This window comes from Bubalus kerabau, chromosome 16 (genome assembly GCF_029407905.1).
Source record: "Bubalus kerabau isolate K-KA32 ecotype Philippines breed swamp buffalo chromosome 16, PCC_UOA_SB_1v2, whole genome shotgun sequence".
NCBI classification, from domain to species: domain Eukaryota; kingdom Metazoa; phylum Chordata; class Mammalia; order Artiodactyla; family Bovidae; genus Bubalus; species Bubalus kerabau.
In genome coordinates, this window is record NC_073639.1 from 23,675,351 (window position 1) to 23,693,950 (window position 18,600).

Sequence of the window (18,600 nt, forward strand, 5' to 3'; positions counted from 1 at the left end):
AGTTGGACACGACTGAGTGACTGAACTGAATGACTGCTTCATTTTGTACTCCAAGAGCAAACTTGCCTGTTATTCCAGGTATCTCTTGATTTCCTTCTTCTGTATTCCCATCCCCTATGATGAAAAGGACATCTTTTTTGGTGTTAGTTCTAGAAGGTCTTATAGATTTTTATAGAACTGGTCAACCTCAGCTTTTTCAGCATCAGTGGTTGGGGCATAGACTTGTGATGGTGAATGGCTTGCCTTGGAAATGAACCAAGATAATTCTGTCATTTTTGAGGTTGTACCAAAGTACTGCATTTTATACTTTCTTCTTGACTACGAGAGCTACTCTGTTTCTTCTAAGGCATTCTTGCCCACATCAGTAGATACAATGGCTCTCTGAATTAAATCCACCTATTTCCATCCATTTTAGTTAACTGCTTCCAAAGATGTTCATTTTCACTCTTGCCATCTCCTGCTTGACCACATCTGATTTACCTTGACTCATGAACCTAAAATTCCTGGTTTATTATGCAATATTGTTTTTATAGCATTGGACCTTACTTTCATAACCAGAAACATTCACAACTGAGCGTCGTTTCTGCTTTGGCCCAGCTGCTTCACGCTTTCTGGAGTTAATGAGTAATTGCCCCCTTTCTTTCCCAGTAGCATATTGGATATATTCCAACCTTGGTGGGGCAGGGCACTCATCTTCTGCTGTCATATCTTTTTGCTTTTTTACATTGTTCATGGGGTTTTTGATGCAAGAATACTGGAGTGGTTTCACATTCCCATTCAAGTGGACCATGTTTTGTCAGAACTCTTCACTGTGACCCATCCTTTTTGCGTGACCCTGCATAGCATGGCTCATAGCTTCATTGAGTTATGCAAGCTCCTTAATCATGACAAGGCTGTGACCCACGAATGGTGCTTTTTTATTTACTCCCATTTAATATTTTCTTTTTTTATTTTATTTTTAAATTTTACATAATAGTATTAGTTTTGCCAGATATCAAAATGAATCCACCACAGGTATACATGTGTTCCCCTTCATTTCTTCATAGTTTATACTATTGAAAGATATAGCTCAAATGACTTAACTGGTAAATTCTCCTAAATATTTAAGAAAAAATATAACACTAATATTATATACATTCTTTCAGAGAACAGAAAATATATTAAACAGTTCTTCAACATGAATTATGGAGTCAGTGTACTCTTTATACCAAAACTAACAACCATTTGGGAAGAAAAATCACCAATAAACAACTATGAAGAAATCTTGAAGAAAATTCCTGTAGAATCTACAACTATATAAAATACATCGTGGCCAGATTTGGTTCATTTGAGATTTATTATTTGGAAATAGATCAATTAACTAAGTCATACAGTCACAGAATAAAAAAAATCATAAAATCTTCATACCAGGTACTGCAACAAATTTGGTAAATTAGACAACTACTTATAAAAATAATTGGGAAACTACAAATGGAATAATTTTCCTTATTCTGATTTAATGTTTCTAAAAAAAAAAAAAAGAAAATCTGGCATGCTTAATGTTAGTGGGAAAATATTGAAGTCTTTAAATCTCATATGAGGAAAGGAAAATAAGAATGCCCTCTATTACAGCTTTTATTTATTATTGTGCTTGAGATACTATCCAGTATAATAAAACAAAAGTAAATATACAAATACTTACAAAAAGTGTTTAATATTTGAAAACATAAAAGTTCCCATTTACTCACTGATAATTTTATTATACATACATAAATCCAAAATAAACTGTGAGTAAATTATTAGACCAAGGAAATAAATTCAGCAAAATTGAAGGATAGAACTTTATAAATTGTATTTTATATAAAACAGAATTTTAAATTTTACAGAAATTACTAAAATATAGAAATATATTTTATACTTTCAAAATGAGCAGAAGAGAAAGAACAGAAAACAATTTAAAGAATTTTTGGAGACTGCTAAAGGTTGATGTTCTTTGGAAGGAATGATGCTAAAGCTGAAACTCCAATACTTTGGCCACCTCACACGAAGAATTGACTCATTGGAAAAGACTCTGATGCTGGGAGGGATTGGGGGCAGGAGGAGAAGGGGACAACAGAGGGTGAGATGGCTGGATGGCATCACTGACTCTATGGACGTGAATCTGAGTGAACTCCGGGAGTTGGTGATGGACAGGGAGGTCTGGCGTGCTGCGCTTCATGGGGTCACAAAGAGTCGGACACAACTGAACGACTGAACTGAACTGAACTGAAAGATTGATGTCAAGAAAAGGATACAGCAACTTAGGAGGAGGGGCTGGATTATTTGTACATTCTTTCTCAGCTCCACTTGTGATCTCCGTGCTCTTCTCTGCATTACAGAGGGCTGGATGCGCAAAGGTACCTTCCTGAGACTTTGCCAGTTTGCTTCTGTTAGACTCGGACACTGAGGCAAAAGCACTGGCAGGTGATTAGAAGTTGGAAGGAAGGAAACTAGCCAAAACCTCATGGCTTTGGTGGGGAAGACAGAGCTTTTAGCATAGCCTTCAGTAGCAGTTGCAAAGGGTGACGCTGAGCACTTGGGCAGCTCCTCAGGCAGCGTGTTTCCAGCAGCAGCACAGGTTTCGTGGGGTATAGCAAAGCAGCAGTAGCTACAGGTGCTGTACCCGCCCTGGCTAAGTGCCCTGACTCCATCTGTTCCGGTGACAGATGCAAGGAACTTTGGGCCCCAGGATTCCAGCACTGACAGCAGGAGAACGGGCCATGGATTCCTACAAGGCAGCTTCAGCAGTGCTTCCCAACAGGAGAAGCTACAGCAGGGTTCCAGCGGCTCCGCTGGGCAGTGACTGTACTACGGACGACCCCCTTGCCCTTCTGCTTGGTAGACTAGGATCACAGGGGCTTACTGCAGGTACCAATCATTGAGAAAGCTTGCCTTTTCCCTTCTAAACGTTCTGTAACTTATTCTCTGCATGAAATGTCCTCCAATTGAAATACCAATCAAAGTTTCTGTTTTCCTGACTGGACAATGTTACTGGATTCATGATAGCAGTACAATACTGTGGATATCAAGCCATTTTTCTTTTGTATTCCACACTTACACACAATTTAATTTACTATTAAGTATTTAAATTTTACATATGTAGAATAAATCCTTTCATTGATTTAGTAATAGTAAATGCTATTACACAGTAATAAAATATATATATTATATATACAATAATATATATTATATATAATAAAATATAGACATAATAAATATATATCAAAGAGAATAAGTTAAGAAAAATAATAACTTTTTGTATTTAACACCAAAAACTACTAACATATACTGAGTCCTCCCGGAATTTAATACATGGAGTATAAATGATAATGCCTTAGATGAAGATAGTAATCATATGATAAGTAAATACATCTTCTTTTCTCCTAGTTCTTTATTTGGCACAGATAGAGTAGAAAATATGATTATACCTCTAGACTAGAAGTTACTTCTAATATTGTTCATTAGAATCCAAGTTTCAGACTTTGATCTTCTTATGGCTTATGACAGTGAATCTTTAACAAGTACCCTGTTTCCTGATTGTGTTTGAACTACGATAGAGTGTTTCTCCATTGGCTTCCCTGGTGGCTCGGCTGGTAAAGAACCCATCTGCCAGTGCAGGAGACACAAGAGATGAGGGTTCGATCCCTTGGTCGGGAAGATCCCCTGGAAAAGGAAATGGCCACCTGCTCCAGTATTCTTGCCTGAAAAATTTCATGCTCTGAGGAGCCTGGAGGGCTGCAGTCCATAGGGTTGCAAGAGTCAGACATGACTGAACACACACACACACACACACACACACACACATTTCTCCATTGAGTTTCAAGGGTCATGATGTGATTCATTCTGTGTGTCTGTGAGTTGCTCACAGAGACCAGCTCTTTGTGACACCATGGACTGCAGCATGCCAGGCTCCCCTGTTCTTCACTGTCTCCCAGAGTTTGCTCAGATTCATGTCCATTGAATCTTTATCCTCTGCTGCCTCTTCTCCTTTTGCCTTTAGTGTTTCACAGCATCAAGTTCTCTTCCAGTGAGTTGGCTCTTTTCATCAGGTGGCCAAAGTAATTGTATAGGAAAGGTCTTTAATCCAGGGTTTTCTGAGGATGACTAAAGATTTGTTGACAATGAAAGAAACCCAGTCAGAATAAGATTTATAAATTTCACTGCACATTAAATTAGGCACTGGTCAATGTGTTTGTACATTTATTGATTATATTTTGATAGGAGCTTTCATTTTCACTTCCTTGTAGTTGATTCTCTATTGGGTCAATGTTAATTGCTTTTAGATAGTATAACAGAGGAGGCAAGAGTGTGGACTCAGGATGCAAGCTGGTTTCATTCCTGGTTTCATCACCAACTTTGCAGTCTTGGGTATGTTTCTTAATCTTCCTGGACTTCAATAACATCATTTCTTAAATGTTATGAGTGTAAAATGGATAACACATGCAAGTACTTAGCGAGATGTCCACTATAGTCTCATATATTGCCACATTAAGATTGTTATAGCTGGAATGCAGAGGATGAAGTAGTCAAGGTCAGCTCTTTGCACTTTAAAACAGGTTCTTAAAGTCCATTTCAGATGATTAAAAATAGACTTTCAATCACAAAGGACACTTGAAAACAGTTTTCTAAATTATTAAATCTTCTCTTTAAACACCAGATCAGGAACAGAAGTTTGGAAGATTGAACATGAGTTTTTACTGCAAACTATGGAATAGGAAGGATGATTTAGGAGCAATTTCCTGCCAAACAGTTTTAGGTAAAAGTCCTTGGCTGGGGGAAAGCACTGAAGTGAGAGAGAAAAATGAACTGAGGCTTCAGAGGGAGGTCTACTCCCAGATTGTAGGTAATTTCAGGGAAAGGGAGCATGTTCTCTGTTCCCATCTTGGCGGTAAGACTTTATGATGCTCCCCAAATGGGATGACTGGAGGATTTTACATGAAAGTTTTGCATATTCATGCAGAAAGAGAGCTTGGATTGCATGTTCTGCTACCTCCTAAAGTACTGAAAGAGCTGGTGCAGAGAACATCATGAAATTGCCTCATGCTTGAATGGACAAGGTCGAATTTGTGAAGAAGATTAGCAGATCATTTGAGAGCTGGGATTAAGAAGTGGAAAAATTGAGACCATACTAGTATCTCTGGTCATGAACAAGGATATTGTGGCTGCATCAGTTGTGGGTACATGAAGAACAAAGGTGGTCATGAAAGATTAATGTGGAGGGTGATATATTCCACTGGGACCTGAGGAGTACTTTTGAAAAATATAGTCCCGCCCCGCCCCCCCCACCATTGTTATGATGACTTGTCAGCAACTGCTTGCTTTCCAAAGCCTTCCCAAGGAGGAGGAGATCAAGAGGCAAGTGTATAAGAGGAGTGCATATCATTAACATCTCTATTAATTAAATATTTGCACCAAGAAGAACATTTCAGTAACATGTGACTGAATTACCTGCCCAAGCCTAGCTTTTATTTCTTAAAAAACAGATTTCAGTTTATAGAGCAGTTTTAGGTTCACAGCAGAATTGAATGAAAGGTACAGTTATTTCCTGTGTAACTCCTAGCCAGCCACATGCATGGCTGCCACAGATGTCAACAGCCCACATCACAATGGCATATTTGTTAAATTGATAGACCTAGAATGTTACATTATTGCCAGTGAGAGTCCATAGATTACTTTAGGGATTTTCTGAGACTATTTGTTGTTCATTTTTGAAGAACACTTTTCCAGAGTACAGATTATTGGATTGGTGGGTTTGTTTGTTTTTGTTCTTCAGGTGTAAATATAATTCTTATAGTTGTTTCTCTATCTGTAAGGTGTCTTTTTCTTTATCTTTAATTTTCTGTACTTTGAAAATGATATGTGTAGATGTGCATTTTGGGTGCATTTAGCCAGCTTAGCATGCTCTGAGCTTTATGGATTTGTACTTTGGTATCTGATATAAATTGGGGGGAACTTCTCAGTCATTATTGTTCCCAATATTTATTCCATTAATTTCTCTCTTTCTTCTCCTCCCTGTATTTCCATTATGTGTATGTTACAGCTTTGGTGGTTGGACTATGTGGATTTTATGTTCTGTTTCTCTTCATTGGTTTTCTATTTGTTTTTCAACTTTGGACGTTTTTATTAAGACATGCTGTACACCTAAAACTAACACAATTTCGTAAATGAACTATACTCCAGTAATTTTTTTTTTTAAGATGTGGTCAAGTGCAGAAATTCTTTCCTCAGCTGTGTAGCTTTTCCTCAATCTACTACTAAATCCAAAAAGGACATATTCTTCATTTCTCTTACACTGTTTTTGATCTCTAGCATTTCCTTTTTGCTTTCTCTTAGGCTTTCCATCGCTCTGCTTATATTGCCCACATGTGTTCCATGATGTCAACTTTACCCATTAGCACTCTTAAAATTTTAATAATAATAGTTTTAAATTCCTGATCTGATATTTCAGTATCCCTGCCATGTTGGCTCCTAATGCTTGCTATGTGTCTTCAGAGCATGTCTTTGCTTTGTAGTATATCTTGTAAAATTTTTTCGGTAGCCAGATGTGATATGCTTGGCAAAAGGAACTACCGTGACTAGGCCATTCGTAATGTGGGGGCAGTTGTGAGGGGAGGGGAAGTATTCTGGTCCTTTGATGAGCTCTCAGTCTTCATGAACCTCTGCTGCTGAATTGTGAGCTTCACATGTGCTTCTTATTTATACTCCCCATCTCCCTATCTTCAACCCCCTCAGGTGGGACAGAATGGCAAGAGTGGGCTGGAATTTTCCTTCTTCCAGGACAGTTAGACTGATAAACTCCAGCAAGTTAGGTTGTGGTTAATTCTCCTGAGGGCAGACCTTGTTAAGAAACACAGAATGCTTTGGTGAATTTCGCAATGTCTTTTCCTGACTCCTACTAAAAGTGTGAGAGGAGTGTTCTCCGATATTCACTGTCAGAACCCAGTAAAGCTCCAAAAGTTAAAACTCTGATGAGTGGGTACCTCTGGAGTTTTTATCTCTCAGACTTGTCCACACTGATGAGCAATTCGGCACTGACAGCTCAGGTTTTACACCCTGGTGCTGCTTCCTACAGGTGTCTGCTCCTGGGCTTCTGCTCCAGGTAAGTTGTAATTTTTTTGTATTTGCCTGTCTGTGAATTTGGTAGGAGCAGTGTGTCCTGTGGCCTCACTTCACATAGGGATCTAAGAGGAGTGGTTGCTGTTCAGTTTGTTCAGCTTTTCACTTTTTGTTAGGGCAGAGTGGCAACTTCCAAACCGGACAGGAAACTGAAGGTCTATTTGGCTTAGAAAGATCCCCTGGAAAACCCCAGCGGGCTACAGTCCATGGTGTCACAAGGAGTTGGACAGGACTTAGCGACTAAGCAACAATTACAATTTTTTAAAGGAAGCTCGGAGAACAAGTTGAATGCAGTGGGAAAAATTACAGAAAGTTATGCTTTTGTACATCTGAATCATCATACATAAGTTATCAAACTTGCTAAAAAAGAAAAGAGAGCCACCTATATGATACACACTTGTAAACCATCCACACTAAACCAGGAATATGTGAGGGAGAGGAAAGGGCTTCTCTTCCAGGTGCTTCTTTTATATCTGCTTTGTCTTGATTCTGCAGCTCTTCTCACTCCCCGGACATCTTGCCCCAGTCTGTGTAGGGCTGAGATATGACTTCGTTTAAAAACCTTACTTCCTAAATTCTTAGTTTGCACACACTTGATATTCCCAGCCTACATGGTGCTCATATCCGTATTGTTTCTCAGTTATGCTCCCTTGTCCTTATTATTGGCCATATGAAGATTTCCATGTGTGTCTAGGTTCTGCAGCTCTGTCTGAAGTGAACCTTCTGAATCCCGCATTTCCCTCCTCCATTTCTGTATTTGCCTTCTGTACAATTGGCATTGTGGATGATGCATCAGTGGGAGGGTAATAGTAAATCACTTTTGTCAGGATGACTTGCATTGTGCTTCGAGTTGAGCTGAAAGATGATTCCTCATTACAGAGTGGGGTAGTGTTTCCTATTTAAACATTAAATGCTCCCTTGCCAGCAGCAGTTAGATGTGACCCCTTAAACATTTTGTATCCAATAGTGTATAGGCAGCAGGAGTTCTGTACATCAACATCTACAGATCCAGCATAGAAATGATGATACTTCTCATTATGAAGATTGAGGAATGCTATCTTGCTGTGTTCATCTTGTAAGACAAACTAAATATATTATTCCACAACAACAACAAAAAAATCAATTGCTTATTACTGTATTGTTTTCAACAATACAGTTTTGAGTGGATTTGAAAGATATGGACGATAAGTCACTGAAGAAATTAATTTTCCTTGTTGAGGAAAGATAATCACAAAGGAACCAAATTTAAGTTTCACACACCAATTTTGATTACCTTTCTACAAGCAGTTAGAATGTTATTTTCTAAGCTGCAGAGCAATTAATGGCTAGAACTGCAGGAAGTATTTAATTGAGTATTGATTTAAGGCCAAGCTGTTGTTTGGCTGAGGTGTTGCATTGTAATTAATGGACCTGAACCAGAGTTTAATTTTTCTACACTGTACCTGATTTTCAGGCATTGTAATAGCAACTCTCAAACTATCCATAGAGGGAGCTTTGTACTTTTTAAATTAACTTTTAAAAGTTTTGACTGAATTTTTAACATACACAGAAGACTTTTAGCTTTTGTTAGTAACTTCAAAGCCTGCTTCCTTTTGAATACATTTAGGATTAAATTCTCTCATCGACATATTGCCAGTCAATAAATTCATTCATACAAATTTAATGTTATTTAGTTGCTAAGTTGTATCTGACTCTTTTGCAACCCCATGGACTGTAGCCAAGCAGACTTCTATCCATGGGATTTCTCAGGCAAGAATACTGGAGTGGGTTGCCACTTCCTTTTCTAGGGGATCTTCCTGACCCAGGGATTGAACCTGCTTCGCCTGCCTTGCAGGAGGATTCTTAACCACTGAGCCACCGGGAAGCCCTGGAAATGTGACACAGGGTAATATTATTTAATTGCATGATTTACTGAAGATTGTGCCTTATACTTCCTTAGAGTTCTGTAAACAAAGAACAAATTTTCTTGTTTGGGATGGTGCTAACTGCTTAAGTAATGCTAAATGCTTACTTAAAGGGTAGTTCAGTTCAGTTCAGTTGCTCAGTCGTGTCCAACTCTTTGTGACCCCATGAATCGCAGCACGCCAGGCCTCGCTGTCCATCACCAACTCCCGGAGCTTACTCAGACTCACGTCCATCAAGTCAGTGATGCCATCCAGCCAGCTCATCCTCTGTCGTCCCCTTGTCCTCCTGCCCCCAATCCCTCCCAGCATCAGGGTCTTTTCCAATGAGTCAACTCTTCACATGAAGTGGCCAAAGTATTAGAGTTTCAGCTTCAAGATCAGTCCTTCCAATGAACACCCAGGACTGATCTCCTTTAGGATGGACTGGTTGATCTCCTTGAAGTCCAAGGGACTCTCAAGAGTCTTCTCCAACACCATAGTTCAAAAGCATCAATTCTTTGGCGCTCAGCTTTCTTCACAGTCCAACTCTCACATCCATACATGACCACTGGAAAAAACATAGCCTTGACTAGATGGACCTTTGTTGGGAAAGTAATGTCTCTGCTTTTGAATATGCTATCTAGGTTGGTCATAACTTTCCTTCCAAGGACTAAGCATCTTTTAATTTCATGGCTGCAATCACCATCTGCAGTGATTAGAGGATGGGCAAAAATTCCTTTCAAGGGCTCATCTGTAACATCTAATGATTAGTCCCTATAGAGTGGCAGAAATATATCAGTTTGTACCTTTAAAAATAGCTATCTGGCCATTTTCTGCTTTGGCACATTATTTAAATTCTAGCCTTGCTACATTTGATGATGACTTAAATTTTTATCAGTTTAAAGAAGTATTAAATGCATATCCTCCTTGGGACCTATAGGTACACAAAGATGAATAAACATAGCTGGGAGTGGCCATCTCTATGCATATTATGGCCTATTTTGAACATAAACTTATAGAAATAACTAAACCACATGGCAAAATGCCATACATGCTATAATAAGGAAAGACTTATCCGTTAAATCTGTGAGTAAAACTTTCTAAAATGATCAGCCATCTCATTTTCCTTGTCCTATTTCCAAATCCTTACCTTTCTCCCCAGTCACTCTTAGAGCCGAATCCCCTTAATTTCAAGTCTCATCAGCGTTACCCAAAGTTGTCACAAAGGCTTCTGCAGTGTACGAGTTTCAGGCGCTTCGGTCTCATCTCACTATTTTAACATATGAGACGATCTGTTTATTTCTGCTCTGGGGTGGTTTGGGAGTTTGTTGTAATCCCAGCAGCAATTTCAAGTCTGGCAACTGGTACTCCCTTTCTGAAGTGTGGAGCAGCTACTTTGTGTCAGCTCCCCAGAGAGCTCACACTTTGGGGAAAAAGCAATGAAACACTTGCAGGAAGGGTTATACTGGCTGAATTTTAAAACACTTCAATGGATTCAGGACTCCAGTACACTTTAACGATCATGGCGCCCAGAGCATAATTGATGGAATCTCTCAGAAAGTAGGTGTTCAGGATTAAATTGAGGATTTTAGATATGCGTCACTGAGTGACCTTTAATTTACTCTGTGCCTTCAAAATTAGGTGGTGTGAAGAAAAACGAAGAGGTAGATTGCAGATTTATTTCCATTTCAAATAATCAAGTTACCTGCTGGTAAAGCAGCATAAGAAATTAGCATGTTTGTATCTAGACTCATTTTGGTTACTGAGCTAATATTTACTGAGTAAATTTCAGGGGATGGAGCTGTGTTGAAATATGAATATACTGATGAAAAGGGTAATTATTAGCTCTTTGTGAATGTAGTTTTTATATAAACAAGTCTGAATGTCATTTAACATTTGCAGAATTGTCAGTTCACTTAGAGGATTGTACTTTTTCTTCTGTCAACCTGATATTTATTCCTATGCTATTTGAATTATCTGATGGAAATTCAAAACCTTTTTGAGTATATGTGTTTGTATGACTTGGTCCTCCAGCAATGCTATGGGAAAAAAACCATTTTCTTAAATACTAATTATTGACATATTAGTTCCAATAGCTATTGATTCTTCAGAGAATAGCGTACTTTAAAGAAATTATAATGATTTTTCTTTCAACGTGTATGTAGTTTCTCTATGGAAGACTTGTGCTTTTGACTATTTATGAGTCATTTTGAAGAGGCTGAGTGTAAGTCTAGTTGGTGATCCAGGAGGGGAAAATGCTGTTTATTTTTTCAATAGTAAAAATCCAGTGGAGTGGATTAAGGGAATAATCCATTACTCCATCATGAAAGATTTAAGGAAAAAATTACCACTCTTCTACAGTATTGATCTGAGTGACGTTATGGGGAATAGAGTATATAAAAGAATGAAATTCATAGAGAAATAGAATGACAAAAAGTACAAGCATTGTTCTAGAACTACAGTCTTAAAAGGGATATGAATATGAAGTAAAGAGATGACTTTGAAAGCAGATGTACAACACTGTGCTCTTCTACTGGTATAAATCATAAAAATGCTCCACAATGTAAATGTTTAGGGTGCTTTTATTGAATTACTGCAACAATAATGTGCCATGAAAGAAAGGCATCCACAGATATGCTAATTAAAAAGGCAACACACTGTACTATTGCACAAATCATAAAATATTCAGTTCATGTTTGTTAAGAATCCAAAGAGGTTCTGTTTTAACTTTATAGGTGCAATTTGGCTGGAAAAGAGATATATGTGAAGCAGATTGTTAAATGTTCTTTTACTATTACTGATGTTTAACAAGGTGCTCCAGGATGATGAGAGGGAAGGACGACTTGACTTAAAATGCCCTTTTAAATCACTTTGAGCTTGAAGAAGGACATTGACCCCTAAAGTGTCTTTCTCTGCAGATCACTGATGCGTATAATGTCTGTTGGGCAGCCATCGATCAAGTGGTTGTGGTTAAGTAGTTGGGATGGTTGGCTATACATTTGTTAGTTTCTATTTTGTATCTACATGCTAAACACTGAATGAAAGATGAATGAGACCCATAATTCTTAAAGGTATCCCACCAGATTGTCATTGTTCTTTCTTTATCTAGACGTGAGGGAACATAACTATCCATGACTGGAAGATGTCCTTTCCGCTGTCACACTTGAGGGTTAACTGAAATGAGCTGACAAAAATATACTGTATATTTTCTCATTTGCTATCTTATTTCTCCTTTTTAATGTCAATATTTCTAGTGTTTGAACCAGGCTTATGTTATAACGTTTTTGGACACTGAACTTTACATTTTCTAAGTAACACGCCTAAATTACTTTTCCTTCTGCAACTTTTCAGATAATAAAATTTGCTCCTTAAATGTCTTTCCCTTTCATTATGATCACACAGACTCTCTCCTCAAAGTTGGTGAGAAGATATTGAAAATGGGCCAAAGCACTACACTCAGAACTGCTATTTTCGGAACTCCACACCCCTTTACTTGCTGGCAATGTTCTTTGTGTTCCATGTCCTGTAATTATCAGGGCAGTTTTAGCCTAGTGTTAACTTTGTAGACCAATTTCTTTAGCTCAGTTTCCTCACTATTGCATGAATTGCAATCCTAGCAAGATTACTGGGATAGGCATGAAGTTGTCTGGATAGTGCCAAAGGTTTTGCACCACGCTAGTGCTCTGGCCTAAGGAAATTCCTCAGGGGGTATGCTTGCAGGGACACTTTATGTAAGAACAAAACATTTTATTCTCTAATTATAAATTTGCTTTTAAAAACTCTCAAGACTGGACAAGGCATATCAGTTCAGTTCAGTTGCTCAGTTGTGGGGTCCTTGAGACCCCATGAACCACACCATGCCAGGCCTCCCTGTCCATCACCAACTACCAGAGCCTACCCAAACTCATGTCCATAGAGTCGGTGATGCCATCCAACCATCTCATCCTCTGTTGTCCCCTTCTCCTCCTGCCCTCATTCCCTCCCAGCATCAGGGTCTTCTCAAATAAGTCAGCTCTTCGCATCGGGCGGCCAAAGTATTGGAGTTTCAGCTTCAACATCAGTCCTTCCAATGAATACCCAGGTCTGATCTCCTTTAGGATGGATTGGTACTTGCCATCCAAGGGACTCAAGAGTTGTCTGCAACACCACAGTTCAAAAGCATCACTTCTTCGGCGCTCAGCATTCTTTATAGTCCAACTCTCACATCCATAAATGACCACTGGAAAAACCATAACCTTAACTAGATGGACCTTTGTTGGCAAAATAATGTTTCTGCTTTTTAATAAGCTATCTAGGTTGATCATAACTTTCCTTCCAAGGAGTAAGCGTCTTTTAATTTCATGGCTGCAGTCACCATCTGCAGTGATTTTGGAGCCCAGAAAAATAAAGTCAGCCACTGTTTCCACTGTTTCCCCATCTATTTGCCATGAAATGATGGGACCAGATGCCATTATCTTAGTTTTCTGAATGTTGGGCTTTAAGCCAACTTTTTTGCTCTCCTCTTTTACTTTCATCAAGAGGATCTTTAGTTCTTCTTCATTTTCTGCCATAAGGGTGGTGTCATCCGCATATCTGAGGTTATTGATATTTCTCCTGGCAATCTTGATTCCAGCTTGTGGTTCCTCCAGCCCAGCATTTCTCATGATGTACTCTGCATATAAGTTAAATAAGCAGGGTGACAATATACAGCTTTGATGTATTTCTTTTCCTATTTGGAACCAGTCTGCTGTAAGATTCAGCTTATTACTTGGGAGAACCTAGTCTTAGTCTGGCTGATTAGAAATATATTTGGAGTGTATCCAGAGTGTAAACATTTCTTCACTCTTCCTGTTAGGTCTTCTTACTATGTATAGAGACTGCATTGAATCTATGCTAGAAGTATCTTCTTTTGCATCTTTCCTTGTTCCTTTTTTTATGTCTGCCTTTCAGAAGTCCCAGTTTTGTCTTTCCTAATTCCTTTGTAATGAGACCAGCTCACCTCATTTTTTTGTCATTTCATTTTGTTGTCTCCCCTGGAATTGGCATCAGAAATCTCATTTTGCTCTGAACATCACATTCTTCAGAGTGGAGTGTTAATGATACTATAGTGGCTTTATAATATGTCACCCTGCAAGGATGAATTACTTTCCTAATTTCTTTTCCTGTATGTTTCTAGTTAGGATGAGATCAGGAGGGATTCTTGTGGGGGATTTGGAAGTGAGACGTGAAGCAGCTTTCCCTTTGTATCTCCTGCATGCCCCTGCCCTGCCCTGTCATCTCATTGGTCAGGGGGTACTGGAGCTGGCAACATTCCACACTGCTAGATCCAGCTTCAGCTTCTCTGACTCCTGGGCCAAGTGTGTGTGCTTAGCTCCATGAAGAAGGGCCCAAGTCTCTGTAGGATACCCTTATCAAAAGGTCACTCAAGCATAAACAACTGACAAGGGTTTCCCATTGTCTTTGTGGACTCGAGCTCATGCATTCCAGCTTGCTTTTTCTTTCTACCATATTGTGTCTGCTTTTCCTTCCCAACTGTTTGACCTGTGGCTTTCTAGCTCCTGAATCAAATACACAGACAACAACTTAATCAGGCCCCCAAATTCCAAAAGGCTAAATTTTTTGTAATGAATCACTTAAATTTGTCTATATTCATATCCTTACCTATATACCTAACCTAGTAATTTTGTCTCTTTAATAAAATCCTGACTGATATTAATTTGTACCAGAAATGGTTCTAGAAGGACAGAATCTTAAGAATGAATTGGTTCTGGATTTTCTGGGATTTGTTCTTTGATCTGATTGGCTCTAAAAGTATTAATGACACTGTCTCCAATGGTTAAAAGGATATTGATAACCTATGCCATGCAGCATTAAAACATTTATATAAATTATCACCTGTAGATACTTGTGACCAAATAACTATAAAAGGTGAGGCTCCAGGTGACCAATTGTTTGCTATATAAAAACTTTCACTAAAACTAGGAGTGTAGTGACATTGCTTGCTTGCTTATAACTGTGCTTGGAAACTTGGTGAAAATGTATGACAAGCACAGGACTTTAAATTCCCAAAGTCTGCATAAAGGACCCAAAACTTCTTTGACTTCCCTGAGAGAAATACTTATGTCCTCTAGTTACGGTGCTGAGATTGCTGGAAATCAAACCTAAAATCTGATCTTAAGAGTGACTGAATTACAATGCAGATGATTTCCCCAACTCCTAGGCTCTCTTTTATTAAAGTTGAGGCAATGATTGGGAAGGAATGGGACTGTGAAAACTGGCTTAGGGATATAGAGGTAGATACTAATGATGCTAGGATCTAGAACCTCTAAATTTTGGCAAACCTTTGTGGCAAGTTGAAGCATCTGTGTCTGAAGAACCTATAAAAGGATTCCCTGAGTTGGGAGACTTGTAAGACACTGATGATCCTGCTTAGGACATAATTCCACAATCTCTTCTGGCTGTTAGATCTATTATTAGACCCAAATCTCAGCAATACCCAAATGGATATGATAAAAGTGTTACCTGTAGGTGGTATAATACATACTAAAATAATTGCAGGATTTCTCTAGTTTATAGTGCTGAACCAGAGGAATATGTGTGAGAAAGGAACTTTAGAGTATATGATCAAGGTAGAAGGAATATAGAATTTTGGAACAGGATGAATTTATAGATATAAGTTTAGTAAGAAAAAGTCCCAAATCAATGTTTTAGCTTGGGGAACTGAGAATTGCTCTCTTTGGTTGGTTGGTTGACCAAAACGTGGCCTTAAAGGTAGCCTACGCTAACACTGAAATGCCAGAATCACCCAGTGTATCTCAGAGAAGGGTATCCAAAGGCTTAGGAAGATTGAAAAGGAAGAATGAACTTACCATGTAAGACCCCATCACCACTCTGGGAGGGACTCTGGTTATCACTGTGATTATCACCATATCACTGTTGTTCACTCAGAGTAGGGGCTTATAGAGGTTAGGTGATCAATGGATTTTGGCTTAGGGCTTTCTTTACACAGTGTGTTCAATAGGTCCCCAATCCTATTCTGTGGTTATTTATCCAGTACTAAAATATGTAATTGGAGTAGACATACTCAGAGGCTGGTTCCCTGGTCTGGCTTTCCCTTCCACATGGATTTGATAAATATATTTTTAAAGTTCTTCAATGGTTCTTTTCTGTAGGTCAGAAATTACGATGGGAACTGGGACCATCAACCTGGAATCCTGAAGCATAATGAGAATGACAGAATTCCATGAAGGCAGAGGACAAGTGGAGGCACTTCTTATCAAAGACTTCCCAAAAGAAATACTTCCAGGAAGTGCTTTTTATAATAGGCAGCAGAGCCAAAAGTGAAAGTGTTAATCACTCAGTTGTGTCTGACTCTTTGCAACCTCATGAACTATAGCCTGCCTGGCTCCTCTGTCCTTGGAATTTTCTAGGCAAGAATACTGGATTGGGTAGCTATTCCATTCTCCAATGGATTGCCTGACCCATGTATCAAACCCGGGTCTCCTATACTGCAGGCAGATTCTTTAACATCTGAGCCATCAGGGAAGTTCAAGAAGAGCCAAAGCCACAATCAAAAAAGTATGACTCACAGAGATTGTTGGCATTGGCTGATTGATTGATCATGGTGTTCCCTAAAACTAAAATAGTCAATCCTTGTTATGTGCAGATTTTGTATTTGCACAGTTGCCTACTTGCTAGAATGTTTTTGCCACCTCAGAAGCAGTTTTTTTGCAGCCATTCATGACATATGTGTTCACAGAGGATGCTCACACGCCAGCTGGAGTGAACAAGGGAACTGTCTGCCATCTTTACTGGTATGAGTTATGCTCTTGGCCATGAGTTCAACGTTAATGAAAAAATAATATATGTAAATAAGGTGTCTTTAAACAGAAACATATATAAAACATGGCTGTGTATTGAGAGACTGATTAAAATACGACCAGAGGCTGGTAGGAATCTAACTGTATTATTCCTAAGAGCAATGGTTTAGTATTTGCTAATTCAGTATTTGTGGTGTCTTTCAACATAATGAAAATCAGCTAATAGATAATAATGAAGTCTTACTTTAGGCATAGTTTTTTTTGCTTATGTCTATAGAGAACTTGATTCAAGAAAATAGTCTTTTAATCACTTCTTGAACTAGTTTACAGACCCTGAACCCTTTGAATGAAGGGGAAGTTGGATCCCCTTGAAGAAAGATCTTGCTACATTCCCCCAAATTTACAATGTCAGTCACCCTCTCAGCCTTCCTCAGTGGTACCTCCAGGCACTGGCCAGGATTTTTGCACATTAAAAAAATTGTTTATTTATTACCTTTATTCTTGGTTTCACTGGGTCTTCGTTGCTGTGCATGGGCTTTTTCTAGTTGTGGCGAGTGGGGACTAGTCTTCGTTGCCGTGCACAGGCCTCTCATTGCAGTGGCTTCTCCTGTTGCAGAGCACAGATTCTAGAAGCATGGGCTTTAGTAGTTGCAGGATGCAAGCTCGGTAGTCGCAGTGTGCGGGCCCAGGAGTTTCAGCGTGCAGCTTTAAGGTGGGCAGTCTCCACTGGCTGCAGCACATAGCCTCAGCAGTTGTGGCTTGCGGGCTCTAAAGTACAGGCTCAGTAGCTGTGGCATGCGGGCTTAGTAGTTGTGATGTAAGGCTCAGTTGCTCTGTGGCTCGTGCAATTCTCAAAGACCAGGGATTGAACCTATGTCCCCTACATTGGCAGGTGGATTCTCACCCACTGTGGCACCAGGAAAGTCTCTTTTGCACATTTTTGTGGATTATTGGACACTAGCTCTGAAATTATGTTAATTCCTGAAAATCCAAAATATCACTGTGGTTCATTGGTCAGAGTAGGACCTTATGGAAGTTAGGTGATCAATGGATTTTGATTTAGGTTCTCATATAGTGTTTTCAGTAGGTCCGCATTCCTATTCTGTGGTTATTTATCAAGTACCGAAGTGTATAATCCGAGTAGACATGCTCAAGAGACTGATTCCCTGGTCTGTGAGGAAGTTCACTAGAACTGCCTCTATTTGCAAAAATAGTGAACTGAGAAATGCCATATTCTTGAAGGGATTATAGGCATCAGTGGCACCATCAAGAACTTAGAAATTGGAGTTTTTGTGATTAGCATACTACTTGGTAGAGAGCTACTCACCTTCACAAAGGGCACAAAAGAAATCAGTATATTTTACCTGTCAGGGACAAGAACACACTTTCACTGTCCTACTTGGGGATGAATGAACTTCTCAGTATCTATGTATAATCTACACTACAGGGATCTCCTTCAGTTTGCTTTCATAGGACAATATGCTCATCCATTACAGTGATTATATAGTTCTGCCTGGGCCTGTTGTGCCGGAAGTAGCAACTACTCTAAACACATTGGTAATATACATGAATGATGGCGAGAAATAAATCACACCAAAGTTAAGTGGTCTTCCAACTTAGAGAAGTTTCTAGGTTTCCAGCTATCTTTGAAGGATACTAAGGTAGCCGTTTCTTTTTCTTACTTTTTTATTTAATTAAAAAAAAATATTTTGGCCATCCTGCATGGCATGTGGGATCTTAGTTCCCTGACCAGAGTTTGAACCCATACCCCCTGCATTTGAAGC

At 39.0% G+C, this 18,600-nt stretch overlaps 1 long non-coding RNA gene across 11 annotated transcripts in view; it reads left to right on the top strand.

Moving 5' to 3' along the window:
* The window catches only part of LOC129630391 (uncharacterized), a 199,084-nt gene that overhangs the window by 72,037 nt on the left and 108,447 nt on the right, over nt 1-18,600 (top strand). The window contains exon 4 of one of the 11 annotated variants that reach the window (XR_008703667.1): nt 1,146-1,621. The exons of 9 other annotated variants lie outside the window; for them this stretch is intronic. This is a non-coding gene — a long non-coding RNA (uncharacterized LOC129630391). Of the gene's footprint in view, nt 1-1,145; nt 1,622-16,168; nt 16,996-18,600 lie in introns of those variants that run through there. One more of the 11 variants, XR_008703660.1, reaches the window with a different exon arrangement.